General features: G+C 42.3%; 1 long non-coding RNA gene across 1 annotated transcript in view; it reads right to left on the reverse strand.

The window, feature by feature from the left end:
• LOC148141144 (uncharacterized) overlaps nt 1-23,579 on the reverse strand; it is a 57,646-nt gene extending 34,067 nt beyond the window's left edge. The window contains exon 1 of the long non-coding RNA XR_015752789.1: nt 23,471-23,579. This is a non-coding gene — a long non-coding RNA (uncharacterized LOC148141144). The remainder of the gene's footprint in view (nt 1-23,470) is intronic.
• Between the last annotated feature and the right edge of the window lie 772 nt (nt 23,580-24,351).

Below are 24,351 nucleotides of genomic sequence, written 5' to 3' on the forward strand. Positions count from 1 at the left end.
CTCCATGTCTCTGTTAATTTTGTAAATTTCTGTCAGGTGGCCCCTCACTCTCTTATGCTCATGTGGAGCCTACTTTGGAGCACCGATCCCTGGGGAACACCATTGTTCACAGATCTCCAGTCAGAAATATACCCTTTCACTGCGATTCTTTTGTCTGTGACTAGGCCAGTTCTATATCCATTTTATCAGCTCACTGCAAATCTCATGTGACTCCACCCTCTGTTTCAGACTTCCATGTAGGACCTTGTCAAAGGCTTTGCTAAAGTCCATGTAGACAACATTCACTGCCCTGCCCTCATCAATCATCTTTGTCACCTCAAAAAATTCTATCAGGTTTTTGAGGCTCAACCTCCTCCATACAAACATCTATCGTACATAAGTCCACGTATTTCCAAATGTGAGTAAATTCTATCTCTAAGAATCTTCTCCAATAATTTCCCTTCCACAGGTTCATGCTGTGCCCACTGTTGTTTGTCATTTACATAAACAATTTGATGAGAATGTAGGAGATATTGCTAGTAAGTTTACAGATCACACCAAAATTGGTGGTGTAGTGGCCGGTGAAGAAGACAATGTAAGGGTATTAATGGACCTTGATCAACTGGGCCAGTGGGCCGAGGAGTGGCAGATGGAATTTAATGCAGATAAATGCAAGGTGTTGAATTTTGTTAAGACAAACCAGGACAGCACTTACACAGTTAATGGTAGGGCCCTGGGGATTATTGTCAAACAGAGAGATCTATGGGTGCAGGCACATAGTTCTTTGAAAGTGGTAAAGAAGGTTTTTGGCATGCTTGCCTTCAACGGTCAGAGCATTGAATACAGCAGTTAGGACGTCATGTTATAGCTGTGCAAGACATTGATTAGGTCATATTTGGAGTACTGTGTACAATTCTGTTTGCCCCCTTATAGGAAGAATGTTATTAAACTGGGAAGGGTGCAAAAATGACTTACAAGGATGAAACCGAGACTGGAGGGTTTGAGTAATAAGAAGAGGCTGGATAGATTAGGACTTCTTTTCCTACAGCATAGGAGGCTGAGGGTGACCTTACAGAAGTTTATAAACTCATGATGAACATAAATAGGGTGAATTGCTAAGACCTTTCCCCAGGGTGGGGGAATCCAAAAACTAGAGGACATAGTTTTTAAGGTGAGGGAGAATGGTTTAAAAGGCACCTGTGGGGAAAGCTTCTCACACAGACAGTTGTGTGTATGGAAATAGGTGCCAGAGGAAGTGGTAGAGGCAGGTACAATTACAACAATCAAAAGACAGGTGGACTGCTACATGGATAGGGAAGGTGTGGAGGGGATATGGGCCAAACAAAGGCAAATGGGTCTAGTTCCATTTAGGAAACCAGCTCACCACGTAAAAGGTCTGTTCCATGCAGTGTGACTCTATGACTCTGTGACGTAAGGCTCACTGGCGTGTAATTTCCTGGATTATCCCTGCTGTCCTTCTTACACAAAGGAAAAACATTGGCTATTCTCCAATCTCTGGGAACTGTCCTGTGACTATGGAGTAGTCACAAAAGTACAAAGATTTCTTTCAAGGCCCCAGCAATTTCCTCCCTCATCTCCCTTACTATTTTGGGATAGATTGAATCACATCCTGGGGACTTGTCCACAGTAATGTTTTTCAAACACCCAAGACCTCCTCCTTTTTTATATCGACATGCCCAAGAATATCAACACACCCCTCTGGAGAGTCATCATCCACCATGTCCTTTGCGTTCATGAGTACCATTGCAAAGTATTCATTAAGGACCTCACCCATTTCCTCCAGCTCCATGCATAAATTCCCTCCTTTGTGCTTGAGTGGACCTACCCTTTCCCTAGCTACCCTCTTGGTCCTTATATACGTATTCAATGCCTTTGGATTATCCTTAATCCTGTTTGACAATTCCCAGCCCTTTTTATCCCTTCTAACATCTTGTTTGAGTTCTGCTTGGTTTATATTTTTTGAGGGATCGGTCAGCCTTTAGTTTCCTGAACCTTAGGTATCCTTCCTTTCTCATTTGGACTGAGCTCACAATTTCTCTTGTCATCCAAGATTTCCAAATCTTACCATCCTTATTCTTAATTTTCATAGGAACATGTTGGTCCTGAACTCTAATCAACTGGCGTTTAAAAGATTCCCATGTGCCAGGTGTGGATTTACCCTCAAACAGCCGCCCTACCTCCACCCCTGAGACTAAATCCTCCAGTTCCTGCCTTCTGTTGTCGTAATTGGCCGTGCCTGAATTTAGTACATTCACCTGAGGACTGCTCTTACACTTACCCACAATTAATGTAAAACTTAGGGAGTTATGGTCACTGTTCCTGAAATGTTTCCCCACTGAGACTTCGATCACCTGGCTGGGCTCCTTCCCCAATACCAGGTCTAGCATGGCTCCTTCCTGAGATGGACTATTTACAAATAGCTTCAAGAACCCTTCCTGGATGCAACTAACAAATCCTTGCCCCGCACCCCGATCCCCCAACCCCAGCAAGTCCCAGTCAATTTGGGCAAGTTAAAGGTTCCTACCACAACAACCTTTATTTGTTTGCTGATCTGCTGATCAAGGGAAGGCTGCTATTCGAAACTTGCTGTCATGGTGATTGTGCCAACTTCTCCCAGAATCCCCCCCAGTTGCTTCTCACCAGTGCCTCTGATCTGAAGGGGTTTGTAACCATCCCAGCCTGGTGCCTGTCAAAGTGACAGCAGCAACTTCATTCTAATATAACTAGCTGCTTCTACGGATCCATAGGGGACCTATTTGGGATCTCTCAGTCCTTGACCTACAATTGTATCAAGTCTGATATTGATACAATTTGTGCTAGATCATAGAGTCATAGAGATGTACAGCACAGAAACAGATACTTGGTCCATGCCAACCAGATGTCCTGACCTAATCTAGTCCCATATGCTAGCACATGGTCCATATCTCTCTAAACCCTTCCTATTCATATATCCATCCACATGCCTTTTAAATGCTGTAATTGTACCAGCCTCCACCACTTCCTCTGGCAGCTCATTCCAAACGCGCACCACCCTCTGTGTGAAAAAGTTGCCCTTTAGGACTCTTTTATATTTTTCCCCTCTCACCCTAAACTTATGCCCTCTAGATCTGGACTCCCCCATCCCAGGGAAAAGACCTTGTCTATTTATCCTATCCATGCCCATCATGATTTTGTAAACCTCTATAAGGTCATCCCTCAGCCTCTGATGCTCCAGGAAAAACAGCCCCAGCCTGTTCAGCCTCTCCCTATAGCTCAAACCCTCCAACCCTGGCAACATCCTTGTAAACCTTTTCTGAACCCTTTCACGTTTCACGACATCCTTCTGATAGGAAGGAGACCAGAATTGCAAGCAATATTCCAAAAGTAGCCTAACCAATGTCCTGCACAGCACACCAAAATATCTTATTTACCCATGACAAGGTCAGTGCTGCAGCCCGGGCAGTAGGTTTAGCAGCTGGCTTGCCCCAAATACAGGTCACATTAGAAATGATATTATGTGACGCAATGAGAAGGCCATATCATAACACAGTTGAATTCATTAACAGGAAAGAATTCCACTCAGTCAATCCAACTCATCTGGGATCATCATTACCACATCTTAGAGGACTGCACCAGGTATGCTAGGAGCTGCCGTGATGCTTATATCCTTGAGAACACTTAGGCTCCTGCTTCATTTTAAAGGCCTGATGCCTTCCGAAGATAGTTACTGGGAGGCAAGGACAATATTTGCCAATCATGGCTGATGGCTCTATTCATCAACCCTCTGACTGAGCCAATTTAGATTCAAAACACCACCCCCCCCCCCCCCCCCACCCCCACCCCACCCCATTCTTCACCAGGGCACTGTGGAGCAGACAATGGGCCTCTTGAAGATATGGTTTTGATGCTTAGGTTGGTCTGATGAGGGCCTTGCAGTGCACTCTGGACAGAGAATGCTGCATAATCTGTGTTCTGCACAACTGCAACAGGCAAAGAGGAGATGTGAGGAACCCTTAAGAACTGGGAAAGTGACAGCAGTACTTGAGGAGAAAGAGGAGGACATTAAGAAGGGAAAATATCATCTTGACAATGATAGAGTAATGCAGTACTAGGTACGATGTGTCACGCAGCTCTCTATTGACACCCACTTTCAGGTTGGCTTGAGCTTTAGCTAAAGACACCATACAGGTTTCTGTCCGGAGGCAGAAATACTCCCCATTGTCAGGGGCTGCTGGGATTGGTGTGTCATGTTGTGCACCAGTTCAAGCACTGTCAGTTTGGAGCTACCCTCCACACTTCCTGTATTGCCGGAGACAATGGATACAGGCAGACAAAGAGTAAATCCCACACTCCCTAACAAATAACCCTGCATAGCCTCTGCACTGCCAACATACTCACTTAAAACACCCACCAACACCTTGAGCCGTACCAGTCACTTTCATCTCCCTCAGGAGGAAATGGCCCACAATAGGGTTGAACGAGCCAAGACGTGTGGTTGGATACCTAACGTTCACCTCCTCACTCCCTTTGAGGAGAGAATCCTTGCCCTAGCTGGAAAGGAATACAACCATTCATACGTCAGTGCTAAGATCTCATTGCTGTCCTGCTCGCCCATTAACAAGTGACAACGGCTAACTTTCCTTCGAGCCACAGAGTTAGAACCTTGTCTGAAGCAGCGCCTACTTTCCCTAATGCCCCTCAGAATGTAAAATGCTGTCATTCTTAAAAGCAAGCAGCTGATGTTGTAAAGCCTTCAAACAGTTGTTCATGTTAACTTTTATTTCACAACAGGAAAAAACAAAGAAAGAATGAACAAAAATACGACAGCTGCTTTTAAGATGAAACAGAGGGTCTTTACGGTCCTCGAGCTAACAATCCCCAGATATCATGCGGAAGTGTAAGGCCAGGCTGTTTGCTAGATTTCTCAAATGGGGCTTGAACCCACAACCTTCTGACTCATGGTTGAGAATAGAACCATGTAAGCCCACAATGAAAGGAGCAAGGTAAACAAGCCTGAGAGATGATTAAGACCTGTGCTTTCCAGAGACAATTTCCAGCTGTCATCCTCCTCTGCTTGGGAGCTGTCAACAAGCTTTCAAAACTTCAGCCCTGCTCGCTTTCCAGAATCTTTCCCACACTTACAAGGAAGGGTTCAACAAAGGAGTAGGAATTATATGAAGGGGGATAAAGAAATCCACGGAGAAAATTCAGATCAAAGGCATTTGAGAAAGCAGTATAACAAAAGCTCACAGAAGTGTATATGAAGAAACGAAGCTGTTCACTGGTTCAAGTGGGCCTTAAACAGCATTAGTATAAGAGGTTGAGAATCATACTATTACAGAATAGTCATAAAGCAGCAGATGGACTAAGTATGTCTGAGAATTTATCACTGCTGCTCCACCAAATACTTTTATTCAGTTGTATCACTTATAGTGCATTTCATCTGTGTAGCTGCTAAAACACATGGAAACTGGAGCTGTCCCTGCCTATTTTATTTTAATATTGAGCAATGAGGGGCACCGTAACTTGGGAAATTCAAGCAGGTTGAATTCCTGGGACAAATCCCCTTATACATTCCTCAGGAGTTCCCCCATGTTTGCTGGTACGTGATCAGTGAAAGTTGGAACAACAGCAGCAAAATAGTGGCAATGTTTAACAAAAGAGGTAACAGCAGATTCAGTGGCCTGAATGGGCCTTCTATGCTGTAACCATTCCAGGAGTCAATGGAATCTGTTGCAGCATCTTAGCAGGACACTTCTATAGCCTTTGTTTATAATGCCATACAGAAACTTCCAAGAGGCAGTTATCCTTTAATGAAATCTGCCTTTAATGAAACCTTTAAAGAAATTGGCCTCCTGCTAACCTTCCAGTTAGGGTAATTTCATGACCATCCTGAATTTGTAGCCTGAACCCTGGTCTCCTATGCAAGTGGAACACTTTCCTATTAAATTTCTGTTATAATCTCAAAACGCATTAAGAGTGCAGGCCTCAGTCTTCTCTTTTCTGGAGGCAAAAATGCTACCCTGTATAATCAACTCTCCTTCGTTATGACCTGTCAGTTCTGGCATCATCCTGGTAGATCATTTTTTTTCGCATTATTTCACACCTCTAAGTTCTTTATACAAATGGAGACCAGAACTGTGCAAATACATGGTCTAAGTGTATCTAACTAAGGTTCAACACAAATGTAACATCTCTACCTTTGAATTCCTCATTGCAGATAATCCCAAGAGCAAGATTTGTTTTTTTAAAGACTTTATAAACCTGTGCTGCTAATAATTTGTGTATGCATACTCCCAGATACTTGCATTCTCCACCCTGCACTTTTATTTTCTAAGAAGTATGCGGCCTGTATATTTTTCCTATCAACTCATATACTTATATATATTGAAGGTCATTTACCAATTACATTTTCCTTCTGCAAAGTTCAGGAACACTCTCCTGTGTTACACTGTAGTCCTCCTCTGTACGAACTATCGTCCACAAACTTTGAAAATGAACTTCTGATTCTTAAGTTATGTAGAAGAATAAAAACCACTGATTCTAGTGAAACATAAGAAATAGGAAAAGGGGTAGGCCATCTGGCCTCTCAACCCTGCCCCACCAGTCAAGACTATGCTGATCATCCCCAGGCCTCAACGTCTCTCTTGGGCCAGCACTTCACAGCCCTCAATTCTCCAATATTTCAATAATATATCTATTCCCTCTTTCAATATATTTAGTGATCTAGCCTCCAAAACTCTTTGGGGTAAAGAATTCTACATGTTCACCACCGTCTGGAAGTGAAAATTCCTTCGTCCCTCTGCTTTATTTGAAAATTCATTCTGCAAATAAGTTTCCTTGGTCGAGACACTCCCAAGAGTGGAAATGTCGTCTCAACATTGACCTTGTCAAGCCTCCTCAGAATTTTGTATGTTTCAATAAGACTGCTTCACATTTTTCTAAACTCTAATGAATGAAGGCCTCGCCTGTTTAGCCACTCTTGATAAGTCAACCTCATCGTCCCATGAATCAGACCAGTGTATCACATTTGAACCACCTCCAACACCAATACCTCTTAAATCAAAAATGAGGACCAAACTGTACAAGGACCTCAGACATGGTTCTTCCTTCACCCCGTAGAGTTGTAAGACTCCCTTATTTTTAACTGTCAACTCTCAAGCATTAGAACCCAAAATTCCATCTTAATTGCTTGTTGTAGCTTTTCGTCCTTGCCCATCTAACTGCCTATTAAGCCTTGCTCTCTATTCTCTGTTTAGTTAGCTTGCCATCAGTCCTAATACTTGTTCCTGACTTCATCTGCTGTGACCTTAGTCATAAATCTTAAGTGATAAGTTTTGACCTTGATCATGTGTTCCGTTACTGAAGGCTATTTGAAAAACTAAATTATTAGGTAACGATGTTTCTAACGATTCTAGTTCCCTCTTAAAGTGTCAGGGTTACTTTAGCAATTTGTTACTCTCTAACACTACTCCTTTTTCTAATGAAGTTTATATACATTTAATAGCACCTATGCTGCCTTGTTCCTAAATTCTTTTAATATGTTTTGAAATGTATTTGGGCCAATGGTTGTTTTCTCTCTAAAGTTTGATTAATTTGTCAATAGTTTTCCCTTTCTATCTTAAATTTTTTATTGCTTCAACTATGATGGAATATTTCTGACATTACATTGGGATCACCTGTGAGCTTACTATATCTTTCTTCCAAGTGGCCCTGTCCCTCTTCTGAATTTAGATTTGTTATTTCTGTGTCCATGGAATCCTCGATCACTTTCTTTTGTATTGCTTGAGTACTTAATTTTGTACTTTTTCTTTATCTGCATTATTGCTTGTTCAACAAGGAGGACATAAGATTACACATTCCAATCTGATTGAGAATGTTATCTGTTCCAATGTAAAGAGTTTGGAAATCAGTTCTGGATGGTTTTAGACTATGGAAGGTGTCACCTGGTTTCATGTCCATCTTGGACATTTGAGTACGTATCTTGATTAATGCTTCAGTAGAATCCTGAGGGAATGTTGCATTATTGAAGGTATAATGTAAAACAAGACCCTCTAACTTTTGATTTGAGTGTAAAGTGGCATGATTTCAAAAAAAAGCGGATGTGTTTTCCCTGTATCTCGATCAGTATCTATGCCTAACCAACTGTTAGTTGTGAATTCATGGAATGCGTTGCCAGCTGTGGCGGTGGAAGCAGAGTCGTTGGGGATATTTAAGTGACTGCTGGACATGCATGTGGACAGCAGTGAGTTGATGGGTGTGTAGGTTAAGTTAGTATATTTTACATTAGGATTAAACCTCGGCACAACATCGTGGGCCAAAGTGCCTGCTCTGTGCTGTACTTTTCTATGTTCTTACTCAGCTAAACTTGAGTATCTGGTGTTTATGGCTTTGATGTCTGCAATGCACTTGCTTCACTGTAGCAGACAATGCTTCAAAAATGTTTCATTGGAAGTATAGCTTTATGGCAATGAGGTAAAAAGCACTGTAAAAATTTCACTTTTTTTTAGTCGATGTCTGATTCCACTATAAATTGTCACACTAAATCTGCTCTTCAAATCTTTTTGCTTGTAATACAATGAGCCTATGGGAGAGTGGTTAGCTTAATTGGCTGAATGATTGGTTTGCCAATGTAGACTGATTCTAACAGTGTGGGTTTGATTCCTGCATCAGCTATGATTACTGTGAAAAACTTCCTTTCTCAACCTTTCCTCTTGCCTGAAATGTGGGGACCATCAGGTTAAACAGCCATCAGTAAACAGTAGGATGGTAGGGACAGTAGGTTAAACAGTAGGATGATAGGGACAGTAGGTTAAACCTGTGATATTTTACAAGATTTCATAGTAACAAGTCTCATTTTAAAAGCATTTACATTCTTATGACACCATTGAGCTTTGCACAGTAATTGCTATCGATGGCATAGCATGGTAGGTTTCATCTGAAATGAAAATTGTTCCAAAATTGTAGATGTTTTTGACATTATATAGTATATTATGTAACAATATCCTGGTTACTGAAAACCTAAAATTATAAAGTAAAGCTATTCACCAGCTAGAGAAGTGAAAGAGCTTCCGGTCTTTATTTCTGTTTTGTTACCATCATCTGGTGGGCGGCACGGTGGCTCAGTGGTTAGCACTGCTGCCTCACAACACCAGGGTCCCAGGTTTGATTCCAGCCTCGGACGACTGTCCGTGTGGAGTTTGCACATTCTCCCCGTGTCTGTGTAGGTTTCCTCCGGGTGCTCCAGTTTCTTCCCACAGTCCAAAGATGTGCAGGTTCAGTGAATTAGCCATGCTAAATTGCCCATAGTGTTAGGTGCATTAGTCAGAGGGGAAATGGGTCTGGATGGGTTACTCTTCGGAGGGTCGGTGTGGACTGGTTAGGCGAAAGGGCTTGTTTCCACACTGTAGGGAATCTAATCCAATCATGTTGTTCCACCACCGTGTCACCTCATTTCAGGAAGTGAGTTCATGATATTAATGTTAAAAGTGAAATAATGTTGAACATACAGAATATTGACCTTCAGTTACCATTACAACTCTGGTGGTTGGTTCTATGATGTGCTGTCCCACTTTAACACATGCGTGCAAGCACACACATCTGCAGAGGAATCCACCACAAAGGTCAGAAGATGAATCACTCAACTCCAACCCTAAAGGAACATTCATCTATGTTAGACTTATTCAAAGTCAAAATTATCTTCGTTCTGTAAAAATCCAATCATACCTATTTCAGCTGTAAGTAATGGCAGAGAGAAACAAAGCTTGGAAACCTATGCAAGTGGCAAATACAGTTACCATACATCCCACAAAACATAACACTGGCATGTTGAAGCAACAATATGGCAAAACTGGGAACAATTTACAATGGATGTTTGCCAGGATTCACAGGGTCATTATTATCTCCAGCTGCTTCATTTATTAAAGATGACTAACTGTGGAGAAGTCGCCCAAACCCCCTGCCAATCAAGGCTAACGTTGGATGGAGATACTGGTCAAGAGAACATTGCTACTGAAACAGCTCAAGCATTGACATTCAAACTGTTCAGCAGCATTTAAAGCAAGTGCACCGCTACCTTTTCAGGGTAATGTGGGATAAGTAATAAGCATTGGACTTAATGTGAACCACAAACACATCCTAAGAATACATTTTAAAAGGACGGAAAAGAGCTGAACCCCAGAGAAGAGAAAGTGACACTCCTTGTGCCAGATGATCTTTTGTGGCATTAAGGAGCTTTGACAAAATTGGAGCCAATGGCTATCTGGAGGAAAGTTGTCCCTTGGTTGGAGTCATACATTGCACAAAGGAAGATGATTGTGGTTTTCAGCAGCCAATCACCTTAGTGGGTACCGAGGGTATTTTTCATGGTATGGTCTTAGACCCAATCATCTTCTGCTGCTATCTTCGTCTGGTGTGACCTTCCCTTTATCACAAGGTCAGAAATCGGGAAATTCTCTGACGATTACACAAATTTCAGCAAGGTTCCCAGCTCCTCAGCTACTGAAACAGCTCATGTCCATATGGATCAAGACTTGGATAACACAGGCTTGGGCTGCTGAGTGGCAACTAATATTTGTGGTAGTAAAATACCCAGCAATGCCTATCTCCGAGAAAGGGAGAATCTAATCATCTTTTCTTGATGCTGATTGGCATTATCTTTGCTGAATCCCCACTATTAACACCCTGAGTATTACCATTCAACACAAAATTGAACTGGAATAACTATATAAGTACAATGGTTACAATAGAATGTCCGAAGCTGAGAAATCTGTAGTAAATAACTCACCTTCTGACTCCCTATAAAGCCTATCCATCAACATTAACGCAGATGATCTGGTCATTATCTCATTGCAGTTTTAGGGACCATGCTGTCAGCAGTTTGGTGCCACGATTCCTATAATACAATGGTTACTACACCTCCAAACGGTGGCTGTGAAGTGCTTCGGGACGTCCTGAGCTTGTGAAATGTTGGAAAAGAATGCAAATCTCTCTTATTTTCTCTGTGAGGGTATCACTGGAGATATAATTGAAACCATAGCATATCCTCAGTACATTAATCCTATTGCATACATCCATCTAACACCCTTAACACTTAGTTCTAGTGCAGAAGAATATTAACATTTCGAAGTGAAAGATGCTTATCAGGATTTAATTGGTTTCTCTTGCTGGAGATACAAAAATTAACTTTTTTTTGACAATGGCACTGTTTAGTTTCTTTTAACATCCTTCACAATTAATTAGTCTTCCATGACATATGTGATTAAGTCAGTGAGTTGACTTTTGACGGTAATTACTGAATAACTGGGTATTTTCATGGTAAAACAAGCCTTATGCTCTCTGCACAGAGCAATTAATTTTGCCATATGCTAACAAATACATGGTAAACTGTTGACATGAAACATAATTGAAATGGGAAAAAATGACATTCTCGTAGTACTTGGCTTAAAATTTATAGACCAGGTACAACCCTACAGAATGAACATTCTGTTCTGTGGAAGATTATTTGAGTTTTGGCCTTCTGACCTTTTCCACTTTTGAGGGTAACTTTTCCAAGTCCTCATGCAGCAAAGTAGTTCACCCATTGTGAATTGGGCATGACTATCTAACATCCAAATGTAAATGCTGAGAAAATCCACTCAGAGAACTGTGGCTGCAGGATTTTGCAACTGCTGTTGAGCTGTCCACATTGTTATTGGAGCAAAAGAAGTATACGCAGACCTCCAGTGATCAGAGGCTACCGATCCAAGGTGTGGCCTTCTGTTTGTTGCCTGGTTCCCAGCAGGTCCTCCGATTTGAGAGGGGCCTTGGCACAACACCAATCAAACAGCTGCACAAGGCAAGCCCATCGGAAATTGAGCTGAGAGACAGGAAAGATCATCTTCGGCCTTACAACGGTGACTGTTTGTAGGAACAAGGGCTTGTTGCAATCTTTGTGGGAAGACTTATGCAAATCTCAGGCCAGCGGAATGGGTTTCAGCGACCTTATTCCTGACTCTTTACAGCATGGGCAAAGATAATGTTCAGATTGTCTAAAAATGTACAGCTTAAAATACAATTATCTACTTTACAGTTTGTTCAGTGATTTTCAAATACTGAATTTTCTTTCAGAAGCGGGGCAACGAAAGTTAAAAGACTACAAAGGATTTAAAAATTCTGTGGCGATTGCCCTGTTCGAAATCAAGCTCTTCATTCAAAGTTTTCCAAGAGCTGTGAAAACAATAAACAAATACCATGTGAAGGAGCTGGTCTGTGAATGTATCAAGAGGTTTCCCCTAGCAACAGCTACAGGGATATGAAGACACAAGAACAACAGCTGACAAGATTTGCTTTTCCATATGTAGAGCTTTGCGCTAAGTCCATGGTTTAAACAGCAAATAAACTTTGGGCTTTCTTCTGCCTTTGTTCAGCATTTAATGGGAAGTAGAAAAGTGCTGGAAGCAAAACATGCTGATAATTTAGGATCCAAGCTGGGAGCTCAGCTATTGGAGGCAACTGTTCTCTCACAGTCCGGACCTGAATGAACAATTACAGCTTTGTGTGAAATGCTGCTAATATTACTTCTTAACCAAATTCTAGTTCACAACTGGTGGCTTGCCATGGATACGTGCTGTTTTGAACCTTGTGACTGTCATCATTCTCGACCAGATGAAGATTCTTAGCAGCTTGTTAGTATTGCCAGTTGACGGCTTTGAACTGCAGTGCACCCTCGAATACTGTCATACTGGCACATGAGTCTGAAGGGAGTCAGTGAGGTGACTTTTGAGAAGTTGTTCTCAACTGCTTGTTTTTATTGGAATTAAAAGTGTAGTGAGCTAAAATTTGGGAGCCCTCCCTTGGGCATCGAGTGCTCAGAATCACAGGCCAGGGCAACAAGGTGATTGGGAGTCAGGGAATTCTGACTGGAGGGGAGGGGGGAATTGAAGATCAGGGAGTTATGTCTGAGAGGGAGGGTGTTAAACACACAATTGTCCTGTTTGAAATTCCTAATTTAGCACCCAATTTTGACCTTAATTACTGATTGCTACAACTCAAACTTGGTTCAAAGTGGTAAACCAAGAAACTTTCAGCTTTAGTGCTGAAGTGGTGCTGAGACATACTATCATAGAGCACTGCATTTGAAACCCTCAGCCTGACTGGTTTCACTGAAGGAGTGGCATGTCCTGGCTTAGACATTGTGGCATGTTGCAGCACAGTTTTACCTGGAGCCAAAGGCCTCAATGATTGAGCAAACAGGAGTAGGCAGTCAGATGTCGATGAGTGACGCAAAGGCAAATGCAAACTCTGCTTTCTCTCCATAGACGCTGCCAGACCCACTGAGTTTCTCCAGCAATTTCTGCTTTCTGCCCACATCCTCCACTAGGACATAAGAGCCAAGGAGCAGGGCGGAAGGCTGATACCACTGTGCACGGGGGGGAAACCCCAGGAGGCTTCACAGTGTATCTCTGCCTCATTGCATGTTCTCCTTCAGATAGTAACAGTGAAGAAAGAGGCTTCTTTCTAGGGATTACAAGAAAAGCGTGCCCCGCTTTCCTAAGCAGGTCCAGGTGGAGATTGAAGAGGGGGACACCAGTTATGTGGGTCAAAATTTACCAGTGCCCAATTCTCGACTGCCTTGCACTCAGCCTTTTCCTCCTCAGTTAAGATGGGTGGTCTTTCTCCTTAACTTGCGTTTCCTTCCCTTGGGAAATGCTACTGTCCCTCTACAGAAAGCTGCCCACTGTTGCTGCTTCACTGACCACCCAACCCCTCACCCATTAGTGATGGGTCATTTTGTGTGGAAAAGCTTGTAAAGAAATGCTCGTTTGGCCACAAGTCAATTAGGCAGCTTTCTTGAGACTCTGCAAGAAAAGGAGAGGGTAGATCCTATCAGGTTGATCCCTGTGCAGACTGTCAAAATCATTCAGCAGAATAGCTCATTGCCAGAACTTTCCAACGAGCCCCTAGATATCGTTTGGCTGGTGGTGAGAAAGGCACTACCTGTGAGATCCTTCATGAATGCCTAGACTCTCTCTACCACTGCACACTGCCCTCAATGCGGCTGTGGGCAGAAGGTAGTGACTGTCACACATCTCCTGCTGAAATGCGCCTTTGTAAAGGAAGTCTGGAGAGAGATGCAGTGGTTCTGGTAAGGTTTGTCCCAAGCTGCTCTGTGACACAGGACTCTGTGTCCCATGTCTGTTACATAGAACATAGAATGTTACAGCACAGTACAGGCCCTTCAGCCCTCGATGCTGCACCGACCTGTGAAATTAATCTGATGCCCATCTAACCTACACTATTCCATTATTATCCAATGTATGTCCAATGCCGTTAATGCGGCGGGTCTACTACTGTTGGAGGCCAGCCATTCTATGCCTCTACTACTCTCTGAGTAAAGAAACTACCCCTGATATCTGTCCGAAATCTATCACCCCTCAATTTAAAGCTGTGTTAGCTTTCACCATCTGAGGAAAAAGGCTTTCACTGTCTACCCTGTCTAACCCTCTGATTATTTTATCTGTCTCGATTACGTCACCTCTCAACCTTCTTCTATCAAACAAAAACAGCCTCAGTTCCCTCAGTCTTCCCTCATAGGACCTTCCTTCCATACCAGGCAACATCCTAGTAAATCTCCTCTGAACCCTTTCCAAAGCTTCCACATCCACATCCTTCCTGTAATGCGGGGACCAGAACTGTATGCAATACTCCAGGTGCGGCCTTACCAGTGTCTTGTACAGCTGAAGCATGACCTTGTGCCTCTGAAACCCAATCCTCCTACCAATAAACGCCGACACACCATATGCCTTCTTAACTATCCTATCAATCTGGGTGGCAACTTTCAGGAATTAACGCACCCGGACGCTGAGATCTCTATGATCATCTCCACTGCCAAGAATTTTACCATTAGCCCAGTACTCTGCATTCCTGTTCCTTCTTCCAAAGTGAACTACCTCCCACTTTTCCACACTAAACTCCATTTGATACTTCTCAGCCCAGCTCTGCATCTTATCTATGTCCCTTTGTAAACCACAACGTCCTTCAATACTGTCTGCAAATCTGCCTACCTTAGTGTCATCTACAAATTAACTAATCCATCCTTCTATGCCCACCTCCAGATCATTTATAAAAATGACAAACAGCAGTGGCCCCAAAACAGATCCTTGCAGCACACCACTGGTAATTGAGCTCCAGGATGAACATTTCCCATCAACCACCACACTCTGTCTTCTTTCAGCAAGCCAATTTCTGATCCAAACTACTAAATCACCTTCAATACCAAAACTCCGTATTTTGTGCAATAACCTATCTGTAGGACCTTATCAAACGCCTTACTGAAGTCCATATACACCACATTAACCACCTTATGTTCGTACACCTGTTTTGTCACCTTCTCTAAGAACTCAATAAGGTTAGTGAGGCACAACCTAACCTTCACAAAACCATGTTGACTTAATCAAATTATTCCTTCCAGCTAATTATAAATCCTCTCTTATAACCTTTTCCAACATCTTATCCACAACCAAAGTAAGGCTCACTGACCTATAATTAGCAGCATTGCTCCGACTCTCCATCTTAAGCAAAGGAACAACATTTGCTATCCTCCAGTCTTCTGGCACTACTCCTGTCCACAAGGATGACATAAAGATCGAAGCCAAAAGTTCTGCAATCTCCTCCCTGGCTTCCCCGAAAATCTGAGGATAAACCCCATCTGGCCCCAGAGTCTTATCTATTTTCAGGTCTTCCAAAATTGCTAAAACCTCCTCTTTGTCAACCTCAATCCCATCTAATCTTGTAGCCTGTATCTCCGTATTCTCACTAACATTGCCCTTTCCAATGTGAAAACTGATGAAAAATAGTCATTAAGCACTTCCCCTATGTCCTCAGATCCCACACACAATGTTTCACTACTTTCTTTGATTGGCCCTGATCTTACTCTAGTTACCCGGCAAACACCGAGACAAATATCAACTGCACTCGCAAGACAATCAACTCAGTGAGAGATGTTGGTCTTTCAATGCAAAGTGTTGACCTCGACTGAATGTTGCGGACTGGCCCATTCCAAAGTCCAGGATTACATTCTGAGGGACACACTGAAGCTGGGGCAGCTGCTGCCAAGGTGCAGTGGGGAAAGACCACTGTCTGATGTTTTTTTGCTGATGTATAATGGGAGTGCATTCAGTTCTCAGGCACCCCCGTTGTCTCAAAACATATGTCAATATTTTTCCTGGGTGAGTTAAAAATGCCTGGTTTTTGCAACTGCACGGTTAATCTGTGGGATGTCAAATTCCAATATGTCGTTTCTGTTTCCTTTTTTTCTCTCTCTGCAAAGACTTTACGGAACGGATTGAGAAGTCTTTGTATGCACTTATAGATAACTCTTTTACGAATGAAGTATGTTTTTGTATTGAGAAAACAGACAATTTGTTTGCTTTTATATCAGGCTTTTACCACTCTTACGAATTCCTCATGTGCATGATTGCTGTGTATGCGAAAACACATTGGTGTTCATTTTTTATTTTCCCTGGTTAAGGTCTTGTTAAGAAACATTTAAAGGGGTTGATTTGTGCTAAATTACCTAGCAGTCACATCATCTGCACACTGCACTAATTATGCCAATAAAAGCTGGGATGCAATCCAAAAACAAATGAACTGTTGTATTCGCACGCACATGACAATTTGTCACCTGCATGAGAAATTTCACAAGTTCGTGCTAAAGGAGAAGATGGCACCAGCAGAAATCTAGCAGGTGGCAGAGCAGAAAACCTCTCAACCAGATTCAAAATAAACGTGGAAAGTAGCGGGCAAGCTGAAATCGGTCAGGCGGCATCTGTGGGAAGAGAAGCAGAGCGAACAGGCAGGAAGTTGTTGGCCTGCAGGAGATGGAACAAACCGGCAGGAAAACCTTCCTGGACCACGTGCATCACCAACTGTGCCAGCGTTGGCTGCCTGTCCCGAGCTGCCCTTGAGAAGGTGGTGGTGAGTTGCCTTCTTAAACCACAGGGGAGGTCACCAACTGTACACCACTATCGGGGAGTTGCAAAATGAGATCAGAGAAATGACCCACCACAAGGGGATGGGAAACCAACTCTAAATGCAAATGTGCCATGAGCACCCATTTTAACAGGCTTTTCACACCTTGCTGAGGGTGGATTGATAATCACCTCCCCCCACTACAACAAGAGGGGGTTGCCCAGGGGACTGAAGATGCCATTCCATTGACAGACTGAGGGAGAAAGATTTTTGGTGTAAGCATAGGTGGCTCCAGTGATTTTCATGAGGGAGCTCTCTCCTCCCATTTCATTAATTAATTTTTAATCTAGCTCCTAGGTGGGGAGGGGTACCTGCCCTCAGGAGTGGCCATCACTTCTAGTAACACTGCTGAGGTTGCTAACCCACTAGGGGGTTGGGGGGGGGGGGGGGGGTGGCGAGGTCAGGCAGCTGTCCTGCAAAGGACGGCAACCCCAGCAACAGCCACTTCATTGGCTGCCGCTCATAAAATACAGACAGAAGTCATCACACCTGCTTCCCATGTGTTACCAATGCTGGGCACTTTAATGGCTTTAATAACATCCATACCATAATGTTTCAGGTCAATGCCAAGTCATCGGTATGAAACTTTTCAACGTTGCTTTCCTCTTCTATTGGTGTTGTGAAACATTTTGGTATTTTCTGTTTGATTTTCAGATTTCCAGCATCCATTCCTGTCAATTTTTCAATTATTAGCAAAGGATGAACATTACTCTGTACACAACAATGGGACCTCACCATTCTGGAGTGGGGGTGGGATGCAGGTAAATTAGGTCTGTTGGCACATGCCTAGACAACCTCAGAATTGTTCCAGGGCAGAAGGAAGTCACGTGGCCCTTTCAGTCTGCACCAGGTTTTCATTCTCCTGCCTTCTCTCCATTCCCCTGCCCATTGTTCCTTTTCAAATAACCATTGAATTCCCTTTTGACTCGACCCAATTCCAACAGAATCTCAGCAATACATTCCAGGCCCTAAACGTAATCCAGTCACCCCATAAAATACTGAAATCAGACGCTCACTTGTCGCCTATGAATAACTGTTGAACTTAAGCTTGTTGCCTAGGCAGTTGACCTGAATAATATGCTGCCCACATGAAAATATAGTAGGCATTGATAGTCAGGCAGGAGTGAGCAGACAATTTCTGTGGTCTACAAGTGAAAGTGCAGGAAGGAAAGGTGGCACATTATTTATAAAAAGCTATGGTTGCAGTATATTGCATTGGAAACAAGCTGATTGTTAAAGTACAACTAATGTTATCATCGAGTAGGGTCTGGCAGGGATGTCTAAGAGTAAATGGCTCCAGTTAAATGTACAGAATAAGGGGCAATTAGGCCTATAGTTTGGAAACATAAGGTACAAAAATAGAAGACAAGAAAATACAGTTTGGTTCAGGCAGTGGCTGTGAGAACAAACTCTGCCAAAGTTACTACATTGTTAATAGTGTCTGCTGGAATCAAGTCCAGTCACAAAGACTTTTATTTAAGATACAAACTGGTGTCTGGAATTGATTATTCAGAATCTGGGACTGGTTATCCAAAACTCTGGTTTGGAACCATTGAAGTCAATCTTGAGGGTCTTTGAATGTTTTAATTTTACTATGTTGTGAATAAACGATAGATTTGGTTCAGATGTCTGTCTCTGGGTCATCATAATAGTGCAGAACAGGAACGTCGCCAGTAGCAGAAGCTCATGAGATTGGGAAAACTTAGTGACTACAAATAATTTAGAAAGCAAGCTAATAACAGTTACGAAACGGCAGGAATTACAAAGTTTGAGAACTTGCAGGATACATAGTGGAGCCAGCTAGAGAACAGGCGAAAGTGAGGACTGCAGATGCTGAAGATCAGAGTCAAGGTTAGAGTGATGCTGGAAGGCACAGCAGGTCAGGCAGCATCCGAGGAGCACGAAAATTGACATTTCGGGCAAAATCAAATTCCGATGCCGGTCACTGTGTTTTTCCAACACCACTCTAATCTTGACCCAGATAGAGGACAGTCAGCCCAATGAAATCAATGGATATGCACAGAAAAGGTGCCTTCAACTGCACTTATTAGGATGAAGCAAAGCTAGTGACATGACATTTGAAATAATAACCCATCACCAAGTCACCCTTTACTTAAAAATTGAGCGTCCTCAACACTAACCCTGCTCCCTCTGAGCCAGCTCTCAGACTGAACAGGATGTCTGACATTCGTGTTTATATCTGTCAGCTCGGGCTCCCTGACTGGACCAGATTACCAGCCGCATTCAGGGAATTCATGTTCTATAAGGTCCACTTGGTTGGCCTCATGACAGTCACTATATCCTTTCCCCTTTGAGTCCAAAGATATACGCTGGTTCTTCTTTCTGGGAGTTTTAGCACCAGATCAGGTGCCTCTGATACAATTGACATGTCACACACTGTAGCTCACCTCTTGCACCCAGAGTGCCTCAGGAGAAATTCACACAACTCTTCAGGCAGCAAAGACATCAAGGCGGTGACATTTGCTGTATCCATCTCAGATTCCAAGGTATCTTCACTGGAGCTTGATGGAGAGGGAGAACCCATAGGTTCCAGAACAATCAGAAAGGAGCTGCACATGTTTTACTCCTGCACTGTTTGTGAGTTTACAGCTTTCATATGGTCCATGTGCTTGTTCAGGACCTTCGCACCTACCCGAACATTATACATCACTGGACCTGAACTTGCAATGACCATGCCTCTTAACCATGCAGGGCCAGTCCTGTGGTTCTGACATCAAACTTGGTCCCATGAAGTAAAATGCCTCTTTGCTTAGCGGAGACTAGTGACCGGCATTGGTGTTCCTGATGCTGTTTCACTCTCCCCTCCCAGGTTTGGGAAGATGATATTTAACCTGGCGCAGAGTCTTCTCTCCACTATTAGCTCTGCTGGCACTATTCTTGTAGTTGCATGAGGGTTGGCCCTACAATTAAATAGGAACCGGGACAGTTTGGAGTCTGGTGAAGCTGTGGGCTGTTTCTTTAAATCTGCCTTCAAAGTTTTAACTGCTTTCTGCCAGACCATTGGATGATGGATGGTACACCATTCAACTTCGGGAAATATTCAAAACTCCGTGCTGCTTAACGATGGCCTGTTACCTGTGACCGACACATCCAGGGCTCTATGTGCTGCAAAAGATGTGTGCAGTTTTTCTATCATTGTCCCCGTGTTTGATGAATGAACTCTATGTACGTCCAGTCACTTAGAGTTGGCACCCACAATGACTAAAAGCATTAAGCCCATGAAAGGACTTGCATAGTCAACATGTAACAGAGTCCAGGACTTACCTGAACGTTCCCACGAATGTGAGGAAGCTGCTGGCAATAATTTCTGTCCTTGTTGGCACTCTGGACACTGCCCCACCAACATGGCTTTGTCTGCCTCCAATCCTGGTCACCAGCCATAGCTTCTCACCATCATCATTTTGCAGTTCAGCCAGTATCTGGCGGTGATATCTGTCCTTTGCTTGGACTCTCACTCTTGCTCCTCATTATAATATGCCATCCTGTACTGAGATCTGGTCTCTCCAGGTCCCACAGAAAACTAAACTAGTCTCACTGCTTGCATTTGGCCAAATCCCTCCAAACCCTTCCTATTCATTTACCTCCCCAAATGACTTTTAAATGTTGAAATTGTGTCTGCGTCCAACACTTCCTCTGGCAGTCCATTCTCTAAAAAAGTTCCCTCTCGTATCCTTTTTAAAACTTTCTTCTCTCACCTTAAAAATAAGCCAATTTAGTGGCTCGGGAGAATGTTCTGCGATCACACGTACATATCACACCGCACCAGCTTGTGGAATTAAATTCAATTTGCAAATCCTGAATATAAAACTACTTCTATTAATGGTGACAATGAAATTGTCATAAGACCCATCCAGTTCACTTAAGTCCTTAAAAGAACGCAATGAGCTAACCATCCCTTACCTTACCTGGTCTGGCCTGACTCAAGACCCACAGTAGCGTGGTTCCCTCTCTTAACTACCCTCTGAAAAAGCCAAGCAAACCATTCATTTGAAGCTCTCAAGAAGGGTTATGAGACTTGAAATGTTAGCTCTGTTTTCTCTGCATGGATTTTTGTTTTTTAGAATTTTTTTTTAGATTCCCTCCAGGGTGCTAATGGGCCCTTCAGCCCAACCAGTCCACACCGACCCTCCAAAGAGTAACCCACCCAGACCCCTTTCCCTCTGACTAATGCACCTAACACTATGGGCAATTTAGTATGGTCAATTCACCTGACCAACACGTCTTTGGACTGTGGGAGGAAACCAGAGCATCTGGAGGAAACCCATGCAGACACGAGGAGAATGTTGCCAGACCTGTTGAGTTTCTCCAGCAATTACAGTTTTTTGTTCACTCAGTACAAGGTCAATTTGGGACAGGCTGGCCTTTTCAGTGACACCCATATTCCACCTAGAAACAATTATAAAAGTACGGAAAACAGTATTCAAAATGGGAAGTCAGGTTTCCAGGATTTTTAAATGTATTGGATTGGAAACCAATGGATGAAGTGCCACATTGCACCAGCAATTTAATATTGGAAAATGTGATTTCCACTGCATTTATTCAACATAGTGTATCTCAAAAAGGTGCAGTGCACTAAAAAAATGAAATAAGGAAATTGTGAAAACTAATTGGCAGGACATGGAAGTGAGGCCAGATATCAATTTTGATATCCTAGAATTTAGCACAATTATGAAAAATCTTTAGGTGGAAGATATGGTTCGATTGAACAAAACGTTGAAAAATTAAAAATAGAGCATGGTATTTTGAGATTTCCATCATTAGGAAATTCCAGGAACATGAACTCAATTGTTTTTAGTGGTGCTTCCTCGGAAAACTTTTGTGATGATTTCCCAAGTGCAGGCTGATTGATAATCTTACTTTTGGGAGTGAGAGATAAATGTTGCCCTTTAACGTGGGGAGTTAAGAAGATCAGAGTACTGGTAGCAGAAACCCTGCAAACGTTGAGGTGGTAAATATGACATTTTTCTTAGCAAAAACATTCAAACAAATTCTAAAAAAGGATTCAGCAGCAATATTCATTGAGTGCTACATTGAAAATAAGTCACTATGAAATAATATACATCCAATAAAATGAGTGAATGGAAAAGATTTGAGGATCAGTTTTGCATTTTAAAGCATGCTGAAGAATAGAGAAATCTCAAATAGCAGCAGCCAACTACCTAATCACTTTACAAAGAAATGAGTAAGCTCTAACAAACTATTAGAAATACTAGAAAATGGACATTTGGAACTATGATGTACATTTAAAACAAACTTAATCATGTCACTCTGCGCAGCATTTTGTTTGCTTGTTTTGTTTGTTTACACATTCTCCCCGTGTCTGCATGGATTTCTGCCAGGTTGTCTCATTCCCTCCAAAGATATACAGGTAAGGTGGACCGGACCTGTTAAATTGCCCGTAGTGTCTAGAGATGTGCAGGCTAGGCGAATTAGCCATGGTAAATGTGCAGTTACAGGAATAGGGTGGGGGGCTGGTTCTGGGTGGGATGCTTTTTGGAAGGTTGATGTTGACTCAACGAACCAAATAGCACTTTAGGAATTTATGATTCTATGATTATTGTTGTTGCGTATTTAATTAAGTTAAAAAAAGAGAAAAAATGAATCTATTATCATTTAATAGTGTGCGGCAGAGATGTCTAAGATGAAACTGGGTGACTGGTAATGGTTATCTATGAATTAAAGGTTAATTGGATGAGAACAGGGTGTGTATACATAAGGAGAATCAGTAACCAGTGTTGAATTTTGTGAAGTAGTAGTAGTTGGAATTTGAAAACTTAGTGCATGAACTCTGTCTAACCAATCTTTAACCTCTGGTGTTTATCAATCAAGATCACATAATTATACCACAGCAAGCAAGCTTCAGGACACAGAATATGACTGCAATCCTAATTATTCACTTGGTAGACACTTTCAGTGGTAATAATTTATGTCTGCCTCATACTAAGTCAGCAAACTCCACCTGAATTCACTTTGAACACAACAAAAACGAAGGCTGATCGACTCAGCACCCAGTTAAGCATCTCTGCAGCTTCCAACGAGCTGTATTTTATTGTTTCCATTGAATTTCCAACGTTGCACTTCAATTCCCTTGACCCTTACGGCATTTCTGCACAATCTGATAAAACCACTGGAAAAGTGCATTGGCAAAGAACTTTGTTCAGCACTCCTTTAAGTTTATCCCTGTTTCACATTTATCATATCATGTTCGTTACATTTTTACAGCATTACAAAATCTGCCCAGATTCTGTTCTGTTCAATCCAGAACTCTGCAATGATTTGTTGATTTCTGTTGATCTGTATGACCTCACTGCTCCAGAATTCAAGAATTGGGAGAAATAGAATATATTTGTAAAACAATGGCAGCTACTATTTTGAAATACTTTTTAATGGTTATAAATTTGAGGTTGTATAGCATGGCACTGTGCCTTGAATGCCAACAATGAGGCAAACATGATCTTACCTTTTCTGGCAGAGGGTCCTGATTAGAATATGTGCGTGTTCATTGGGACCAGTTGCACCAGCAGTTTATTTTTTAATGCCCAGAGCACATAAGCGGAGTATGAGCTCCCATCAGTCCTCTAAAACAAATAATATAATACATTAATAAATATGTGACACATACAATAATGGAGTCTGTGGCAAAGATTGTTGGCAGGTAGGAAACTGTGGGAAGTGCTTGGATCACATTCCTATATAATTTTTGGCTCCAATTCATATTGGCAGGTATCATATTAATACAAGAAAACAGAGGCAAAACACATGCCATACATAGTTAAGTGGTTGCACCTTTTGCACATTTACAAAAGGGAGGACAGTATTATGTTGAAATTACTGGAAGCTTTTATTCTGGTAAACATGTCAGTGTCCAAGTTGCATTATATCTCGAAAAGAATTGTGTTCAAGTTTTAATCAAGTATCCAGGTGCAGTTGGTCTAATAAAAATCACCTTGACCCTGCAGAGAAGCTGTTATCACAAAAGATACTGGTTGATTCTCCACCAAAGGCTAACTATCTGTTTGTCAGAAGTCACACAACACCAGGTTATAGTCCAACAGGTTTATTTACAATCACAAGCTTTCGGAGCACTGCTCCCTCGTCAAGTCCCTTCACCTGATGGAGAAACTATTGGAATATAACCTGGTGCTGTGTGACTTCTGACTTTGTTCACAACAGTCCAACATTAGCATCTCTATGTTATATTTATTTGTTACAAAGACTGGTCAGTGTACAGTGACAGACAATGAACCATAACACAAAAACCCTGTTACAAACACAATGCAAGAACATTCCAATTATCTTGCATACGTACATGTGTATGATGTGCTCTGTTTTGGAATCATA

Source organism: Chiloscyllium plagiosum, unplaced genomic scaffold, assembly GCF_037043375.1.
Source record: "Chiloscyllium plagiosum isolate Xiang-an unplaced genomic scaffold, Cpla_swu_hap1 HiC_scaffold_34, whole genome shotgun sequence".
In the NCBI taxonomy this organism is placed as follows: domain Eukaryota; kingdom Metazoa; phylum Chordata; class Chondrichthyes; order Orectolobiformes; family Hemiscylliidae; genus Chiloscyllium; species Chiloscyllium plagiosum.